The sequence below is a fragment of the Phyllobates terribilis genome, unplaced genomic scaffold (genome assembly GCF_046119375.1).
Source record: "Phyllobates terribilis strain yellow unplaced genomic scaffold, ASM4611937v1 Scaffold_1__5_contigs__length_1240528914, whole genome shotgun sequence".
Classification (NCBI taxonomy): domain Eukaryota; kingdom Metazoa; phylum Chordata; class Amphibia; order Anura; family Dendrobatidae; genus Phyllobates; species Phyllobates terribilis.
Window position 1 is genome coordinate 864,068,627 of NW_027362761.1, and position 17,642 is coordinate 864,086,268.

Below are 17,642 nucleotides of genomic sequence, written 5' to 3' on the forward strand. Positions count from 1 at the left end.
AGGGGGTCTCCTCAGAAGATGCTGATATTTGTATCAGTGCAGACCATGGAGACATTTATGTCAAACCACAAGACGTAAAATCCCCATGACGTGTCGTCATTCCTCTGAGCGCGACATTTTATTAGCAGGCCTCCTCTCACTACACTGACACTAATGGGAAATTCCAGTCAGGAAGTGAGAACAAGAGCGACTTCTTGTGAGCAGAGCAGCTCCTCCACACCTCCAGCCTGGGAGGAGGAGGAACCATGGTGATGAGCCGAGCTCACTAACCCCCGCCCCGAGCCCCGACAAAACAAGGAAACTGAAAGGAGCTCGGCCACCAGAAGAAGCCTGCGGGCTCTGGCCAGCGAGCAGCTCCCTCATCATCACTGCTGGACCCTATGTCACCGCAGGAGAGCAGCCCCTAACAGGTAACACTACCACCTGCTGTGGAACTGCAAAGCCCAGCTGCCCACCGGCAAAGTCTGTGGACACTTTCCAAGCACTGGGCAGGTGGAGGCAGAATAGAGAATATGATGACACAGAGGGGACAGCCAGGTCTGTGTCCGCTTATATGGAATTATTCAGCCCTTATAATGTCACCACTGTGTGACTAGGACGCAGTGTGAGGGTCCCGCACTCCTTATGGTGGTCACCACCTGGCAGTCACAGGCTGACATCCGTATTTGTCTAGAAAGTTTCTGGTTCCTGCCTGAGACGTGTTGTCATCCGTTACCTCGTGTGTGAATGATTACATGCAGCCTCACTAGCCGGCGGGCCGTCAGATTGTTCTGACTGACAGATGCTCAGAGCTTTATTCCCATCTGCGATGTGCCAGACCTGCCAACATGGCCCCTCAGACCCCGTTGACTTATAACGGCAAGGACAGCGCTGTCTGATGGAGCGGAGCGCCTTACGCTGATGTGAACATAGCACACCTTAGACTCAAACTTTTGTATTGGTAGGTGCAATGCAACATGGATACGAAATGCGAAATATTCAGAAAATTGATACAAAATGCTAAATATTTGTAAAATGTATACAGAGTGCTAAATATTTGTAAAATGTATACAGAGTGATAAATATTTGTAAAATTGATAAATATTTGACAAATGATATATAATTTTCCCACACAAACATAATAGATTCCCTTTATTATGAAGCGACGACAGAGTTGCCAGATACCAGCTAATGCTGATGGACCCCATTGACTTTACTGGCATCGTTGTGGCTTCCACTGTTCTTGCTGTGAAAAGTGAGGCTATATGCACACGATGTGTACCCGCCTGCATCCCCGATGATCCGGCATAGCCTCGGCGGCTTCCATTCATTATACAAATGAGCGGCGCCATTTTTTCCACCTGCGGACTTTCCTCATAGAGGTTAGGTCAAGAGGAATTGACATGCTGCGGGTCTGGAAAGACTCTCCACTTGTCAGTTTCCGTTGGTGATCCGCAGGTGCACGGAGACGCATAGTGGACATGGGATTTCTACAAGTCCCGTCCACTATGCTGTAACATCTACCCGCTGCAGGTTTGACTCTACATAACATGCAATTTCAAACCCGCAGCATCTCCGGATCATGTGCACAGCCCCTGATAGAAATCCCAAATTTGGGTCACAGCACATGAAAGTAGCGGATGTTTTAGCTGCATTTTTCATGTTGGATTTTTTGGGCTGAAATGCAGTAATTTTTCTGTATGGACTGAAATATGGGACAGTGTTCACACTTTTCTTTTGGTTTGTGACAATTCAGTAGCAGTTCATCAAAACACAGCATGTGGAAGGTATGATATTTCTTCCATAGGTTTCTTATCAGAACACCAAAGATGTCTGGACAAAATGAATCAAATGTAAAAAAAAATTGTATAAAAAGCATAAAAAAACCCACACTTCAAACATCAGATTTTCTGCCTGCATTTTAATGCTCCTCCATATACATTTTTTGTTACTGTTCAGAATAGCGTTGTTGAAAAACGTCATTCCGGGGTCTTGAAAAAAACTCCACAGACCAAAAAGTGCACCAAAAGTGAAGAAAAAGGCACAAATAAATTGGGGGAATTTATCAAGGCTTTTACTCCAGTTTTTTTATGTTGAAATGTCCCAAAATTTGTCATACATTGCTTCTGCGCAAAGATTTGCCATTTTTGGAATTTACTCCGCTCTGAAGGAAAATTGCACATGGGTAGCTGGGAAAATAGTTCTGACGTTACCTCATTTCACCAAAACCAGGAGTGGGTGACAAATACAGAAGTGGTGACATGTTTCTATTATACTTTTCCTCTGACTGTTCCACTCCTGGTTTTGATTTACAAATACTGATGTAAAATACTGACCAAATACTGAACGTGTGAACATGGCCTAAGCTCGATTTATGAATTATAACTTGCCAGAAAAAGTCATAATTCTCACTCCAGTAGATGGGGGGGGAGGGGGCATAAAATTGGAAAGATAGCTGTAGACCAAAGATTCACCAAATGTATCAAACATTATGGAATACTTTATATTTGGTGTAACTAACGGCAATATATACATATACTAATGTGACTTAAAAAAATTCCCAAAAAACAGAGTATTGGTAGTAAAATACACGTGTTTTTTTACGCATTTTTAACTTATGGTTTTTCCCATTCATTTGAATATGTGAAAAAAACGTTGCAAAAGCTCTGAAAGAATTGACATGCTGTAGATGTGAAAAAATGCTCTCATGGTTCAAATCTGAAAGGATAAAATAAGATTGTGCATGAGATTTCAGAAGTCTTGTTCACTTTGATGGTACTGTAAAGTGCAGAGGATCTTAGCCTTGAAAAATGAACTGAAAGTTAAAAACACTGATGACTGCATGCCTGTCTTGTTTCATCAGTTTTTGATTTTTTAACAAAGAAAATCAGACTTCCAATTGGATCTGTCACCAGATTTCACAATATACAGTAAACTGTATGTGCAATATTATATAGATCTCTTAAACCTGATAAGACGTATGTGCTTACTTTGAAAATCCATGTCAGAAAAGCTGTATAATCATCTTTGGAAATTTTCCTTGTTTATATTAAAGGGCTATTCTGGGCATCTAATATTAATGTCCTGTCTTTTGACTAGGTTGTCAATACTAGATTGGTGGGATCCGATATCCGTCACCAGCACTGCTCAGATCTTATTAGCTCTAGTGACAGCCAGATATAAACATTGAATGGATCTGACCAGCACAGCCCCATTCAGTGTGTAGCTTCCGCTGTCTAGATCTCACAGGAAAAGGAGGTGATGTGCAGTTCTCACCAAAGCTAACAACAGATAGAGTACTAGGTGTCAGAATCCCACCAATTGGATATTGTTGACTTTTTAGTTAGGTCAATATTTCATGTGGGAAAACCCCTTTGTAATGAGCATTTGGACTCACATGCTTTAATTCAGGCCTGTACAGGTATTTTCACATGGATCATCAAAGTGAGTACACCAGCCTTATCATGTTTAAGAGATCGATGTAATAATGTATGCAATTTATATTGTAACATCTAGTGACAGATCCTCTTCAAGGCCGAATTTAGACATCTGTGAAACACAGTCCATGTTCTGACTGTGATGTGCGGACTGGCCACAGGCCTCCCAACATGAACGCAGTTGCCCCATAGGCATATATGAGGCTGCTGAGTTGATGTTGGGAGACCTGTGGCCAGTCCGTACATCATGGTTTATACACGGACCTTGTTTCACGGATGTCTAAACATTCAGCCTTAGGCTACAGTCACGCATCCGTGTGTGTGTTCTCATTCCGGAGAAATGGACCATTTTTTTTTCTCAGGTGTCATCCTAGTTGCTGGTAGACTTCTTGAACTTTTATGTCCATTGACATATATATCAGGTAAAAATAGATGGAACTGTGAAGTACAATGTGTTCAATGTGTCACCTGTTTTAAACTGTTCTTCATAGACTTCATAATAGCCGAGTCTGATCCCCGAAGTGGATGAAAATAGGACTTAGGCCACGTTCACACGTTCAGTATTTTACATCAGTATTTGTAAGCCAAAACCAGGAGTAGAACAATCAGAGGAAAAGTATAATAGAAACACGTCACCAGTTCTGTATTTTTCTCCCACTTCTGGTTTTGGCTTACAAATACGGATATAAAATACTGACCAAATACTGAACATGTGAATGTGGCCATAGTTTCAGTCTCTTGGACCAGAGACTAAGATCCATTTTGAAAACTGATGTACGGATCAATAAAACTATGGGTCAGCGTGCTGTGTAAGAAAAAAAATAACGGGGGGCACAAGGAAGGACGTGCCACACGCATGAGTGACTATAGCCTTAGGTGGAGTCACGCTCAGCAGATTTTGTTGTAGAAATGTCTGTAGAGCTAAGTTAACACGATAAAAAAAAAATAATCGCCAAAGAAAACTCGAACAAATTGTTTCTCATTTGTCAGTTGTATGCAATCCATTTTTTTACAGCAGCAGTTATTAATTGACTCGACTATTTACAGTTTTCTATTGAAAAGAATTGTAATGTATCCTCCCCTCAAAAAAAACGGGTTTTTATACACCCGTAGACTTGAATGGGCGAGTGTCAGAGTGCACTGACCATTGAATTAGGCCACGGCCCCACTATCAGTATTTGGTCAGTATTCGTTCAGTATTTTTTCTCAGGAGTGGAAGCCAAAACCAGGTGAGGAACAATCAGAGAAAAGGTATAATAGAAACAAGTGACCAATTCTGCATTTATCACCCACTCCTGGTTTTGGCTCCCACTCCTGAGAAAAAATACTGACCGAATACTGATAGGGGGGCCGTGGCCTTGAGGTGTAAAATTGCAAAGTGTTTGTAAAAGGAAGCAACTTTACAATTTACACCTTGCAAATCTCCTCCACTGGAATGCAATGATTTTTAATTCGTTTACTGCTTATTGCCTAGGTCACCAAACATCACTGCAGTCTAACAGCGGTGGCCAAACATTCACCGTGCATGCAAGCCCTTTCCAATAAGGCTTTCAGGTGCTTCTATGGTCAGATCAGTGGTGTACACTGTTAGTTCCTGATCCGGTCAGTTTTAGGCTATGTGCCCACGATGCAGAAATGAAGCAGAAAATTTCTGCAGCGTTTCTGCATGTTCTTGGCAGCCAAAAACGCTTGCGGATTTTACACGCGTTTTTGACGCGTTTTTACATGCGGATTTGACTTGCGTTTTTCAAGTGCATTGGGACCTCAAATCCGCATGCAGAAACAGTTTGAAACAGTGCCACGCACAACAGCCCCCCACCCCCCAGCAAGTAGAAAGCCAGGAGGCTGGGGATCGGTACTCTCCTGTAGAAGAGGATTAGACAATTCTTATTCCCACAGCTCTACATACATGGTGGTGATCATGCCGGCCAATAAAGCTGAAGGACAGCCGTGAGAGACAAATGTGCTTCAGCTCCACCAGTCAGTTTTCCATGCTTCATTATTAAAAATTCTCATAACTGTAACTGTAAGATTAGTTTATATGTACATCAAAATCAAATGTAGAAAATCTGCAAGTCCTACAAAACAAGGGCGGCAAACAGCTACTAGAAGAAAAAAATATGACTGATGAAATGCAAAAAATTATATTGTCAAAATTTAACTCAGCCCTAAAAACTCCTGTCCATTGGCCCTTCATGGATGTCATACAGGGGGTTAAGCTATATTTTTGCTTTGTTTTTGCTTCAGGAAACACTTTTTTAGATGGAGTTTTTGGAGGAGTTTTCCTTTTGCTGAAGCAGTATGGGAGAGTTTTGGATCGGTTTTTCTTTACTGAAATGTCCTGTAGCCTTTTGATTTGGTTTTGCCTAATTTTGAAAGGTTTCCTTCAGGATCCGCTTCAAAAAAGTGAAATGCACTTTTTTTTATTGGCTCACAGCAAGGAGCTAATTAGATGAACAATATTAAGGTATTAAGGCTATGTGCCCACGCTGCGGAAATGAAGCAGAAATTTTCTGCTTCATTTCTCCATGTTCTCTCCCGGATAAACGCATGTGGAATTCCGCACGCGTTTATCGCGCGATTTCCACATGCAGAATTGCCTTGCGTTTTTTATTGCATTACAAAGGCATTTCCGCTTGCGGAAACGCAAAATTAATTGACATGCTGCTTATTTTTCTGCGCAACAAAAATGCTGCGGAAAAATCCGTAGCATGGGCATTGAACTTGCAGAATCCCCTTGGGGACCATGGGGGGCGGATTACATAGCGTTTCACAAGTGTGTACGCTGCGGAAATTCTGCAGCATATACGCTTGAAAAATGCTAAGTGGGCACATACCCTAACCCACAAATTCCCTGCCTGAACTGCACCAAATGTCCCAGAAATCACTTAACAGAACTGCTCTTGTGTTGCCCTGCATTGTCCACAATGAAATTGTGGCAGCGCCTAGTGACAGATGCAGGGATAATAGGGGCGAGCTCCGATATGGAAGTTATAGCAGTACTTCGTTCTCTAACAGCAGTCTGATTGGATTTAGACTCCCTTGGCAAAATCAACTCATAGCTGGGTGTCTTAAGGTTAAACCCATGTTAATCAGTAACATTGTCATTTATTAGACAAGCACTTCGTTCATCGATTATGTTTCAGCAGCTACACACTTAAAGGGAAGCTACCATCAGAAAATGATTGATTGTTTAAATCAGGTTTTGGGCGTATACGCCTATTGGAGGCGGACACCAAGGTCGCAGTCACACGGCCATATTACTCGTGCGAGGATCGCATCGCAATCCTCAGACTGGTCGTTGGCTCACCTGACCTGGGTGTGACAGCATGTATTTCTATGGAGCGGTCGTGCTCAGTTCAGAAGAGCTGACGGCCACTCCGAGGATTGTGATGCGATCCTAGCGCGAGTAATACGGCCGTCTGTCTGCGCCCTAACATGCAGTCTACTACGTCTTGGTGTGGTGTCCGCCTCCAGTAAACGTATATGCCGGAAAATGATGAACGACAGAGCACACATTGACTCAGTCGACACCATTATAGTCAATGGCCCTGTCAGCGTCTACACCTGAATCCCGTTTTGTGGGGGGTTCGGACGTAAGCCCCGATGGGACCAACGAATGTAGGACAAAGCGCAGTGTGAAAGCACCCTTACTGGTCATTGTATTCCTGTCTTTGATAATAAGTAGCCTGCTGAAAAGTTTTCTTAAAAGAACAACAAGTATAAATCTAAAAAGCCCCAGTCACCAATGTGAAAATTGCAAGATTACTATTATTTTTTAAGAGTAAAGATAGAAAAAACCCTGTCATTTTCTTTTTAAATACCGGTAAATGTAACACAAAGACCTCGTCAAACAATAGGTCATTTTCTGGTCCTAACTTCCCTTTAACGTAAGCCGTAATAGTTTGTTGCAGTAATAGCACAAGATTATATATCTGTAACCTCTATTTAATGACTAAGATCAAATATACCATCAATCTCAGCTGTTTAACTCTGTAATTGCATGGCCGTTGCTCCCTTTGTCACTCCATTGACACCTCTGAGATTCAATCTCAGTCATAGAGGAACTAAAAGAGATTTGATAAAAGAGGAACAATAATGTTTATTAAACTAAAATGAAAAAACTACAGATTTTTCTTTTAGGCCATGTTCACATGTCCATTTGTCATCCGTTAGTAACAGATGCAGTATTAAAAAGAACAAACAAAACAGATCCATTACAATCGGAGCAAAGATGGATGCAAAATGGAAACCATAGTTTCTGTTTTTGAATGAATCTGTTTTGATCCATTTGTAACAGATTTTATATTTCCTCTCGCATTTAATACAGTTTGTTTCCAATTTTTTATGATCGCAAAGTATATCCAAAAATAAAAATAAATATAGTATATATAAACAGGGCCTTAGCTCTGTCAGTTATTGGTCTCTCTTGAAAACAATGAAAAACAATGTTAGAATTGCTGTTTTTTTGTTCATCCTGCCTCTCAAAAAAATAGAATAAACAGTGTTAAAATATTGTAGGTACCCCAGTGTGGCAACAATGGATACTAAAACATCCTACAAAAAAACAAGCACGCTTACAGCTACAGTAGGGAAAATAAGTATTTGATCCACTACTGATTTTGCAAGTTTTCCCACCTACAAAGAATGGAGAGGTCTGTAATTTTTATCGTAGATACACTTCAACTGTGAGAGACAGAATCTAAAAATAAAAACCAGAAAATCACATTGTATAATTTTTAAATAATTAAATTGCATTTTATTGCATGAAATAAGTATTTAATCACCTACCAACCAGCAAGAATTCTGGCTCTCACAGACCTGTTAGCTATTTCTTTCAGAAGCCCTCCTACTCTGCACTCATTACCTGTATTAATTACACCTGTTTGAACTCATTACCTGTATAAAAGACACCTGTCCACACACCCAATCAGTCATACTCCAACCTCTCAACCATGGCCAAGATCAAAGAGCTGTCTAAGGACACCAGGGACAAAATTGTAGACCTGCACAAGGCTGGGATGGGCTACAGGACAATAAGCAAAAAGCTTGGTGAGAAAGCAACAACTGTTGACACGACTATTAGAAAATGGAAGAAGCACAAGATGACTGTCAATCTTCCTCGGTCTGGGGCTCCATGCAAGATCTTGTCTCTTGGGGTAAGGATGAATCTGAGAAATCAGGTCAGAAATCAGCCCAGAACTACATGGGTCAATGACCTGAAGAGAGCTGGGACCACAATTTCAAACATTACCATTAGTAACACACTACGCCGTCATGTATTAAAATCCTGCAGTACACGCAGGGTCCCATTGCTCACGTCAGCACATATCCAGGCCCCTTTGAATTTCGCTAGTGACCAGCTGGATGATCCAGAGGAGGCATGGGAGAAGGTCATGTGGTCAGATGAGACCAAAATAGAACATTTTGGTAACAACTCCACTTGCTGTATTTGGAGGAAGAAGAATTAGGTTAAGTGCGCACGATGCAGAAATGCTGCATATTTTTTCCGCTTCTCCCTGGCAGGAAAAACGCATGCGGATTTTACATGCGTTTTTCCTGCCAGGTAGAAGCGTTTGTCAAGCGTTTTTGCATGCATTTCTGCATGCGGGTTATCAATCGCTTTTCCAAGCGATTTTAGCATCACTTGGAAAAGTGCTTGACAACCTGATCACACTATATAAATGCATGCATGCATTTATATAGTGCATGTATTTATATAGTGTGACCAAGTAATAGTTAAAAAAAAAGAATAAGAATGGTAAAAAATAAAAAATAAGATTATACTTACCTTCTGATGGCCCTCGGTCTTTTCTCCCCTGAGTCCGGTCTCTTGCACTGCTCGCGGTGATGTGAAAGGACCTTTCATGACGTCATTTAGTCATGTGACAGGTCACGCGACCGCCGACGTCAGCGGTCGCGTGACCTGTCACATGACTAAATTACGTCATGGAAGGTCCTTTTAGACCATCGCGAGCCGCCCAACACACCGGACGCATTGCTGAGGAGGCCGGGGGCTATCGGAAGGTAAGTATAATCTTTATTTTTTATTTTAAATTCTTTTTTTTACAGGTACCATGGTACCTGGGTCTGGAGGAGAGTCTCCTCTTCTCCAGACCTGGGTACCATCCGCACATTGAATCGCTTCATATCCGCGTGTGCACATATAGTGATGCGGATATTAAGCGTTTCAGTGCAATTCAATGGCGGCAATTACAGTTATATGAAAAAGTTTGGGCACCCCTATTAATCTTAAGCTTAATGTTTTATAAAAATTGGTGTTTTTGCAACATCTATTTCAGTTTGATATATGTAATAACTGTTGGACACAGTAATGTTTCTGCCTTGAAATGAGGTTTATTGTACTAACAGAAAATGTGCAATGTGCATTCAAACAAAATTTGACAGGTGCATAAGTATGGGCACCCTTATTATTTTCTTGTTTTAAATACTCCTACCTACTTTTTACTGCCTTACTAAAGCCCTTTTTTGGTTTTGTAACCTCATTGAGCTTTGAACTTCATAGCCAGGTGTATGCAATCATGAGAAAAGCTACTTAAAGTGGCCACTTACAAGTTGTTCTCCTGTTTGAATCTCCTCTGAAGAGTGGCATCATGGGCTCCTCAAAACAACTGTCAAATGATCTAAAAACAAAGATTATTCAACATAGTTGTTCAGGGGAAGGATACAAAACGCTGTCTCAGAGATTTAACCTGTCAGTTTCTACTGTGAGGAACATAGTAAGGAAATGGAAGAACACAGGGACAGTTCTTGTTAAGGCCAGAAGTGGCAGGCCAAGAAAAACATCAGAAAGGCAGAGAAGAAGAATGGTGAGATCAGTCAAGGACAATCCTCAGACCACCTCCAGAGAGCTGCAGCATCAACTTGCTGCAGATGGTGTCACTGTGCATCGGTCAACTATACGACGCACTTTGCACAAGGAGAAGCTGTATGGGAGAGTGATGCGAAAGAAGCCGTTTCTGCAAGCACGCCACAAACAGAGTCGGCTGAGGTATGCAAAAGCACATTTGAAGAAGCCAATTTCTTTTTGGAAGAAGGTCCTGTGGACAGATGAAACCAAGATTGAGTTGTTTGGTCATACAAAAAGGCGTTATGCATGGCGGCAAAAAAACACAGCATTCCAAGAAAAACACTTGCTACCCACACTAAAATTTGGTGGAGGTTCCATCATGCTTTGGGGCTGTGTGGCCAATGCTGGCACTGGGAATCTTGTTAAAGTTGAGGGACGCATGGATTCCACTCAGTATCAGCAGATTCTTGACAATAATGTTCAAGAATCAGTGACAAAGTTGAAGTTACGCAGGGGATGGATCTTTCAGCAAGACAATGATTCAAAACACCGCTCCAAATCTACTCAGGCATTCATGCAGAGGAACAATTACAATGTTCTGGAATGGCCATCCCAGTCCCCAGACCTGAATATCATTGAACATCTGTGGGATCATTTGAAGAGGGCTGTCCATGCTCGGCGACCATCAAACTTAACTGAACTGGAATTGTTTTGTAAAGAGGAATGGTCACAAATACCTTCATCCAGGATCCAGTAAATCATTAAAAGCTACAGGAAGCGACTAGAGGCTGTTATTTTTGCAAAAGGAAGATCTACTAAATATTAATGTCACTTTTCTGGTGAGGTGCCCATACTTATGCACCTGTCAAATTTTGTTTGAATGCAGATTGCACATTTTCTGTTAGTACAATAAACCTCATTTCATGGCAGAAACATTACTGTGTCCAACAGTTATTACATATATCAAACTGAAATAGCTGTTGCAAAAACACAAATTTTTATAAAACATTAAGCTTAAGATTAATAGGGGTGCCCAAACTTTTTCATATAACTGTATTTACCAAAAATATGTAAAACATTGAACAATAAATGGAATTTCAATATGCTTCTACATTATATTTGAAAAGAGACAGATTGATGGAAAAACTGTTATATTGCCCAATCATTGATTATATATCCCACGGAACAATTTGAAGTATTATGGTGAAATATTCGGAGAGTTAGTTGCTGGATCACACTGGTGTTCTATCCAGGGCGTCCAGATACTAAGTTCTTTTTTAATGTTTAATTTTTTTAATGTTTTTATAAAACATTAAGCTTAAGATTAATAGGGGTGCCCAAACTTTTTCATATAACTGTACGCTGCGTGTCCGCAAAATTAATGGACATGCTGCGTATTTTTCCGCAATGATAATCTGCAGTGGAAATTTCTGCAGCATGTGCAGATCATTGTCAATGGATTATCATTGGGGACCATGGGGCACGTATTACCAAGCGTTTTAAGCGTTTTTTCGCTGCCGAAATTCCGTGTCAAAAACGTGGGCACTCAGCCTTAGGAGTACAACTCCAAGAACACCGTCCCAACTGTGAATCATGGTGGGGGAAGCATCATACTTTGGGGGTGCTTTACTGCAAAGGGGACAGGATGACTGCACCATATTGAAGGGAGGATGGGGTCATGTATTGCGAGATTTTGGCCAACAACCTCCTTCCCTCAGTAAAAGCATTGAAGAAAAGAGTCTTGGCTGGGTCTTCCAGCATGACAATGACCCGAAACACACAGCCAGGGCAACTAAGGAGTGGCTCCGTAAGAAGCATTTCAAGTTCCTGGAGTGGCCTAGCCAGTCTCCAGACCTGAACCCAATAGAAAATCTTTGGAGGGAGTTGAAACTCAATGTTGTCCCGAAACCTGAAAGATCTGGAGAAGACCTGTATGGAGGAGTGGAACAAAATCCCTGCTGCAGTGTGTGCAAGCTTGGTCAAGAACTACAGAAAATGTCTGACCTATGTAATTGTAAACAAAGGTTTCAACACCAAATATTAATTTCTGTTTTTTTCTATTGTATCAAATACTTATTTCATGCAATAAAATGTAATTAATTATGTAAAAATCATAAAATGTGATTTTTCTGGATTGTTTTTTAAGATTCTGGCTCTCACAGTTGAAGTGTACCTACGATAAAAATTACAGACCTCTCCATTCTTTGTAGGTGGGAAAACTTTCAAAATCGTCAGTGTATCAACTACTTATTTTCCCCACTGTATGTTAATGGAAAAATAAGAAAAATGTTACAACCCCAAGAATGATGCTAAATATAAACTCTTTTTTGTTTCTTTAACCCCTTCCCGACTTATGATGTACATGTTGGGTGACAACATATTGAGCAGGCACAGGAGCTGAGCCTGCACTATACCTGGCAGATGCTGGCTGTATAATACAGCCACTATTTTCTTTTTCAAATCCTATGGCTCATGGGGAGCGGGGCAGGGAGAAGCCACCAGGGACCAGCTTCGTGGACTAGTTACCTAAGGCACATGGTCTCTGGACATCTTTTAAATGTAGGTTTTCTCTGAATAGATGCCGATTTCACAATAAATCATACCTGGCTGAAAAGATGGAGCCCAATTCTGCTTCATGGCTTTAGTTCAGCAGGATGACTTAGCTGTCAGGATTGCTTTAAATAAAAAATTTACAAGTTTGATATCACTATTACCTTACTGTTCTGAAGAATCTTCTTACCTGGTCATTTTTACCATACTATGAACTCTGCAAAATTTCACTATTTCATGTACATTATATGGTAAAATGAGCAATGTTATTTAAAACTACAACTTTTCCTGAAAATATGAAGGTCTCTTCCATAGTGAGCGACATGTCAGCCAGTTGGAGCAGCACTAGAAAAAGCCAGTGGGGGGCGGTGCCGGTCTAGTCTCATCTCTGGCTATGGTCCCCTGCTCAACCAAGTAAGGGTATGTACACACAGTTTCTTTTTCAGGTGGGTACGCTCCGTAACCCTCCTGAAAAAGCACTAAAGAAACTCTCCTTTGGAAGTGCATTGAGCTGTAGGGTGCATTGCTGCAAAAGGGGGAAAAAAAAAACAAAAAAAAACCTCTTTAAATCTTTTTCCTTAGCGAGTGTGAACGAGCTGAGTGTGACCGGAGCGTAAGTGCAAACGGAACGAGTGTGAACGAGCTGAGTGTGACCAGAGCGTAAGTGCAAACGGAAGTAAGTGTGTGACTTGTTGTTCAGTGACTTTGGATTCAGGGAGTTTGGAAGGGAGGAATTTGGACTGAATTGCTGTCTGTATTTTAGTAATTCTTTACATTTCTTTTTACCTAACATTTCTGTCTAGTGCAATCCCCATTAGGAAATGAACTCTATTATTGGCAATGCTATCCAATCTACATCTTGCCACATGTATGCAATCCTTGAACAGCCGGTCGGGGTTGCATACTGCTGCGCGAGATGTGTGCACGTTGTGCGTTTGGAAGCCCAGGTACTGGATCTAAATGAGCAGCTGGCAACACTGAGCACTGAGATCCATTGACAATATGGAAAGGAGTCTGTTGCTCACTGAGCAGCTGGTCACTGGGGTAGATGTGGGGGAGGGTGGTAGTAGGGACCTGCAGGGCAGTAAGGCAGCTAGCTGGGTGACAGTTAGAAGGAGGGGTAGAGGGAAGAGTGCCAGGGAGGCTAGTCCTGATCTGGAACACCCCAATAAGTTCGCAATCTGTCACAAAGACAGGGATCGTCGAACAGTGTGCTGCCTACCTGGCGCTCGAGTCCGGCACATCGCTGATCGGGTTGACAGATTACTGGGAGGGGCTGGTGAGGATCCAGCGGTCATGGTGCACATTGGCACAAATGACAAAGTTAGAGGTAGGTGGAAGGTCCTTAAAGATGATTTCAGGAAATTAGGCTGCAAGCTTAAAGCAAGGACCTCCAATGTGGTATTCTCGGAAATACTACCTGTACCACGTGCCACGCCAGAGAGGCAACGGGAGATTAGGGAGATAAATAAGTGTCTCAAGAACTGGTGTAGGAAGGAGGGATTTGGGTTCCTGGAGAACTGGGCCGACTTCTCAGTTGGCTACAGACTCTATTCTAGGGACCGGCTGCACCTCAATGGGGAGGGTGCAGCTGTGCTGGGGGAGAAAATGGCTAGAAGGTTGGAGGAGTGTTTAAACTAGGGATTGGGGGGGAGGGTATTCAATTTATAGATGGGGAAGATAGTGCAGATAGTGACCTGGGCACAAATAAAGAAATTGGGGGTGGGGTTAGAACAGTCAATAAAGTAAGAAGGAATAGAGGTACAGAGAGATACATAAAATGTATGTACGCTAATGCCAGAAGCCTCACCAACAAAATGGAGGAATTAGAATTTATTTTGTTGGAAAATAATTATGACATGGTGGGGATATCTGAGACATGACTGGACGAAAGCCATGACTGGGCAGTTAATTTACAGGGCTATAGTCTGTTCAGAAATGACCGTACAAACAAGCGAGGGGGGGTGTGTGTTTATATGTAAAATCATCCTTAAAACCCATCTTGCGGGAGAATATATGTGAATCTAATGAAAATGTAGAGTCCCTGTGGGTGGAGATAAGGGGAGGGGGAAAAAGTAATAAATTACTGATAGGGGTTTGTTATAAGTCTCCAAAAATAATGAAAGCAGCGGAGAATATCCTCGTAAAGCAAATAGATGAAGCAGCAACTCAAGGAGAAGTCATTATTATGGGGGACTTCAACTACCCTGAAATACATTGGGGGACAGAAACCTGTAGTTCAAGCAAAGGTAATAGGTTTTTGACAACCATGAGAGACAATTACCTTTCACAACTGGTTCAAGACCCAACAAGAAGGGGGGCACTGCTAGATTTAATATTAACCAACAGGCCAGACCGCATATCAAATATACGAGTTGGGGGTCACTTGGGTAATAGTGATCACAAAATAATAAGTTTTCATTTAACCTTTAATAAGATGTGTGGTAGAGGGGTTACAAGGACACTAAACTTCAGGAAGGCAAATTTCCAACGGTTGAGAGATGATCTTAGTGCAATAAACTGGGATGATATCCTGAGACATAAAACTACACAAAGCTAATGGGAGACATTTATTAGCATCCTGAATAGGACCTGTGCACAATATATACCCTATGGGAATAAACATGCTAGAAATAGGAGGAAACCACTATGGCTAAATAGAGCTGTAAGGGGCGCAATAAGTGACAAAAAGAAAGCATTTAGAGAACTAAAGCAAGTAGGTAGTGATGAGGCATTAAATAAATATAGAAAATTAAATAAATTCTGTAAAAAACAAATCAAGGCAGCAAAGATTGAGACAGAGAGAATCATTGCCAGAGAAAGTAAATATAATCCCAAAATATTCTTTAACTACATAAGTAGTAAAAAACTAAAAAATGATAGTGTTGGCCCCCTTAAAAATAGTCTGGGTGACATGGTGGATGAGGATGAGGAAAAAGCCAATATGCTAAATGATTTTTTTTCAACCGTATTTACACAAGAACAGCGCATGACAGAAAACATGATTAGTGATAACAAAAATTCTCCATTAAATGTCACTTGCTTAACCCAGCAGGAAGTACGGTGGGCGTCTAAAAATCACTAAAGTTGATAAATCCCCGGTCCCGGATGGGATACACCCGCGAGTACTGCAGGAGTTAAGTAATGTCATAGATAGACCATTATTTTTAATCTTTAAAGATTCCTGTACCACACGACTGGCGTATAGCAAATGTGGTGCCAATATTCAAAAAGGGGACAGAAACTGAACTTGGAAATTATAGGCCAGTAAGCTTAACCTCTACTGTGGGTAAAATCCTGGAGGGTTTCCTAAGAGATGCTATACTAGAGTATCTAAAGAAGAAGAATAACCTCATGACCCAATATCAACATGGGTTTACGAGGGACCGTTTCTGTCAAACTAATTTGATCAGTTTTTATGAGGAGGCAAGTTCCGGACTGGACCAAGGAAATGCAGTGGATGTTGTGTATATGGACTTTTCAAAAGCTTTTGATACGGTTCCACACAAACGGTTGATACATAAAATGAGAACAATGGGGATAGGGGAAAATATATGTATGTGGGTTAAGAATTGGCTCAGTGATAGGAAACAAAGTGGGGTTATTAATGGAAAACACTCAGACTGGGTCTCAGTTAACAGTGGGGTACCACAGGGGTCAGTATTGGGCCCCCTTCTTTTTAACATATTTATTAATGACATTGTAGGGGGCATACAGAGTAATATTTCAATATTTGCAGATGACACTAAACTCTGCAGGGTAATCAATACAGTGGAGGACAATTTTATATTACAGGAGGATCTATGTAAACTAGAAGCTTGGGCTGATAAATGGCAAATAAGCTTTAATGGGGATAAATGTAAGTTAATGCACTTGGGAAGAGGAAATAAAATGTTTAATTATATGCTTAATTGTAAAACACTGGGCAAAACTGTCACTGAAAAAGACCTGGGTGTATTGATGGACGACAAGCTCACGTTTAGTGGCCAGTGTCAGGCAGCTGTTGCAAAGGCAAATAAAATAATGGGATTCATTAAAAGAGGCATAGATGCTCATGAGGAGAACAGAATTTTACCTCTATACAAGTCACTAGTGCGACCACACTTAGAATACTGTGTACAGTTCTGGTCTCCGGTGTATAAGAAAGACATAGCTGAACTAGAGAGGGTGCAGAGAAGAGCCACCAAGATTATTAGAGGATTGGGGGGTCTGCAATACCAAGACAGGTTATTACTAGTGTTGAGCATTCCGATACTGAAATATCGGGTATCGACCGATATTCGCGGTATCGGAGTTCCGATACTTAGTTCCGATACTTTTAGAATATCGAATACTGGAATCAGAAGTTCCCATAATGCCTGCGCTCTGCAGTGTCTCTGAAGGATGACAAGCTGGATGGCAGCGCTCAGCTTACTGTACTTGTCATTTAGTGTTAAAGGATTTATTAAAAAAAATAATAGTGTTTTCATGCACCGTCTCTTTAAAAAAGCCGGCCGGCAATTCAGCAGCGGTACCCCACAATTTAGAATAGAAAGAATAGAGCATCACACATAGATTAAATACATAGAAACATGTCAGTCACATATATAAGAAGTACAGTGATAGTGTTGATTACTGTACTTGTCATTTAGTGTTAAAATAAAGGATTTATTAAAAAAAATTGGCGTGGGGTTCCCCGTAATTTTAGTCTCTAGCGGAGGTTAAGCGGACGGCTGGGGCAGATGTTTGAAGCCTGGGAAGGGGGTAATACCCACGGAGCTTCCCAGTCTACTAATATCAGCCCCCAGCTGAATACCTAGCCTTTACTAGCTATTAAAATGGGGGACCCCCCCAAAAAAATGACGTGGGGTCCCCCCTATTTTAAT

The 17,642-nt window shown here is 41.3% G+C and overlaps 1 protein-coding gene across 1 annotated transcript in view; it reads left to right on the forward strand.

Moving 5' to 3' along the window:
* Positions 1-227: 227 nt before the first annotated feature.
* The window catches only part of NFKB1 (nuclear factor kappa B subunit 1), a 176,668-nt gene continuing 159,253 nt past the window's right edge, over positions 228-17,642 (forward strand). The window contains exon 1 of the mRNA XM_073639153.1: positions 228-410. The gene's annotated coding sequence lies outside the window, so the exon portion shown is untranslated. The remainder of the gene's footprint in view (positions 411-17,642) is intronic.